Source organism: Strongylocentrotus purpuratus, unplaced genomic scaffold, assembly GCF_000002235.5.
Source record: "Strongylocentrotus purpuratus isolate Spur 01 unplaced genomic scaffold, Spur_5.0 spur5_scaffold_19, whole genome shotgun sequence".
NCBI classification, from domain to species: Eukaryota; Metazoa; Echinodermata; class Echinoidea; order Camarodonta; family Strongylocentrotidae; genus Strongylocentrotus; species Strongylocentrotus purpuratus.
The window spans coordinates 5,455,009-5,458,499 of NW_022145604.1; the positions used below are offsets into that span (position 1 = coordinate 5,455,009).

The following is a 3,491-nucleotide window of genomic DNA, read 5'->3' on the forward strand; positions in this document are numbered from 1 at the left end:
AAAAAAACTTTCTTATACTACACTTGCCACATTCCCCTTGTTAAAACTAAACGGACTCGCAGTGAACAATGGGGGTTCTGTATTTACAGTGCAGTATTCGCCTTTTTAAAAGTATTTGCCTGTTCTTGGTTTCTGAAGTTGTCTCTGAGTTTTTAAAGTGTGATTCTGGTTAAATAAATGGTACTTGTTGAGTTGCTCGTTTGCAGAGATATTCAAGTTCACAAATTAAATCCATCCTTTTTTGCCAGGACAAAAGAGACAACAACCATTGCCATGGCTCTAAACTTTAGTACTATTCCATTGCATATAATTCAAGTTTTGAGAGAAATAATTATTATGACATAAGTGAAGATAAGCATCAGTAGAATGTATTTGGGTTAGGGTTAGAGTTAAGGTCAGTGATAGACATGTGGTCAGGGTTATAATTGTAAATGTGGAGGTTGATTTTCTGCAGTTTATTATCTTCCATTTATTTTTTTCAGACAAGAATCAGTTATTATGGCATTCATCCGACAAGCACATCTTCTACGCTGTCTGCCATTGGTTGTAGTATGCATTCTAACCCCGACGCTCATCCAAACAATACACCAAGATGCCATGTTTACTTCTCCTATGATATGTCATTATGAGGCCGAGCAGATGAAAGCTGATTGCTATCATCGTGGGTTGGACTCCATCCCTCAGAATCTTCCAAACGATATTAAAGAACTCAATGTAGCGTACAACAATATCACTTTCATCTTGAGTTCTTCTTTCAAGAGATACCCTTTGATCCAGGTCTTGAATCTTAAATTTAACTACATCAGAATGATAGAACCTGCATCTTTTTACCCTCTAAAGGAATTGAAAACCTTACTCCTATCATCCAACCCTAATCTTGTTCTCCCAGCTACAGGCCTGTTCAGGTGGTCTAAGAACCTGTCCACCCTGAGACTGTATCAATCGAATCTGAAACTGCTTCCAAACGACACTCTTAAATGGAGCCCGTCTGTAGAGTCTATAGACCTTCAGTATAACAAATTCACTTTCGTAAACATGAGCCTTTGTGGCAGAGCAAAGAAAATTAACTTGGTTTATAATGAAATCGAGCATCTCACGGCAGAATCTTTCATCATCGGATGTCAAAGTGATTATATTGATCTGACCGGGAATCCTATTAAATCAGTAGACCCGAACGTTATTGCATCGTTGCGTGTCCGATCACTGGTCCTTGGAGACTACCCGTTAACACTTGAGGTACTGAAGAATACTTTTATCGGGATCTGTCGCTCTGAAATAGTGGAGCTCACTGTAGATCGTGCCAATTTTACAGTCTTGCCACTAGATTTCTTTAGTCCCTTGCGTAATTGTTCTCCTCCCGTGCTTAAATTCACCAACAACAATTTACAATCTCTCTCTCCGTACGTGTTTTTAAACTTGACAAGACTTGTGGAACTTGATCTATCAAACAACGAAATCCAATCCCTCTCCCCATACCTGTTCTCAAACTTGACAAGACTCGTGGAACTTGATCTATCGCGAAACAAAATCATCACTGTTGGACCGGTATTTTTTCAAGGCATGCGGGAGCTAAAAGTTCTGAACTTGAACTTCAATCAAATAAAATATATAAACCCAAATACTGAGGAATGGACACTGGACTTGAATGAGTTGTACTTACACACCAATTCTTTGACAGAAATCTCAGAATTCGCATTTTTCGGTTTGCGAAATCTAACGCTGTTAGATCTGAGCTTCAACAAAGACCTTATTGTCCTGAATATCACGTCCTTTTCGAAACTGACGGGAATTCAAACCATCGCCTTGAACTTTTGCAACCTTTGCAATATGGACATATTTCAACCGGTAGCCCGGAACTTAACAACCCTTTTCATGAATAACATGATCGCCGAAATGATCATGATGGCACCTGGAATAACCTTCGAAGATTCACAAGCCCTTGAGAATTTGGAAATCCGTAATTCGGGGCTGTCGAATTTCAATCTCTGGGATGAAATCATGAATGTTTCTCTTTTTGACGGATTGTCAAATCTCATTACATTGGATCTTAGCCAAAATTATTTAGACCACTACTTTCCATCTGATTTTCCAGCTAGGATCTTTGAACAACTCTCTGCTCTTCAGAACCTTAATTTAGAAGCCTGTCATATTTCATGCCTTCATCCATTAGCTTTTACGGGATTGGAATCGCTTCGGGTGCTAAATTTAAGTGGAAACGTAATTCAACAACTTAATTTTGATATATTCAAAATGTTAGATCAAGTGACTATTATCGATCTTCATAACAACCTTTTGGCATACCTCGATGAACAACTATTCTCAAACAATCCCAGACTGACTACTCTATTGCTATCAAACAATAAATTAACCCTTCTCAACCAAAAAACATTTGAACCGATAGAATCTTCGCTTCTATCTTTCGATTTGTCATTGAACCCTATCGTTTGTAACTGCGATCTACGATGGTTCCGCGATTGGATGAGTTGACATATTGACGTCATTGACGAAAACAGAACAGTCTGTTCATCGGCCTCTTTAGAGCCTCTTCGCGAGAAACCTTTGCTTGCTTTCGATCCCAATACACTTTGTGGACTCAATATTGTTCTTGTGTGTTTGACTCCTCTCGCAGGCATTTTCTTGGTTGTCATCGTCGCAGTCTTTTATCACAACCGATTGCAGTTGAGGTACAAACTCTTTCTCTTGAAACTAATGGTAATTGGATATAAAGAGATGCGAGACGCCCGGGACCACAACGACTACGAGTTTGACTTGAATATCATCTTCTACGACGACGACGAAGAATGGGTTCGTCAACAACTCCAACCAGCTCTGGAAGAACGGCTTCCACAGTTCCAGAGGAATGTCTTTGGTGATGGAGACCTAATCCTTGGTATGCACTATCTGGACGCCGTCGACTATGTGGTGAGCCATAGTTACAAAACACTCATTCTACTCAGCAGAGCTGCCGTGCACGATCGCTGGTTTATGCTCAAACTCCGCACCGCCATGGACCATGTGAGCGACACCCAGACCGAATTCGTAGTCGTGGTCTTTCTCGAAGACTTCCCTGACGAGGATATACCATTCTTGGCAAGGTTATATTTAAGTGACGGCAGACCCTACCAACATTGGACCGAGGACGTGGGAGGACACGTTTTTTTCTGGAATGCCCTGGTAAAAAATCTTACCATTAATCTCAGGACCAATGACTTTATTCCAAACGAGTAGTAACGGTCTAACTTATTTTGGGGCTAGTTTGTTCCATACATTACTGTCCACATCTCAGATTTTAGTATATCTGATTTATGTATTAAGCCAATAGCCCTACTAGAGCTTGGATCAGACTAAATATAAAGTGGCAAACACATCTGATGTCAATTTATATTCAGAAATCCGTAATATTTGGTCATGCAAGTAATACACCAAATGGCGAAATACCCTAGTTTTGATCTTTTTGATAGTATACCGGTTGATGGAAGAAATAGCAAAAA

The 3,491-nt window shown here is 39.8% G+C and overlaps 1 pseudogene; it reads left to right on the top strand.

Annotated features, from left to right (window-relative positions):
- The first annotated feature begins 469 nt into the window (after nt 1-469).
- Nucleotides 470-3,491, top strand: LOC115925975 (annotated as a pseudogene).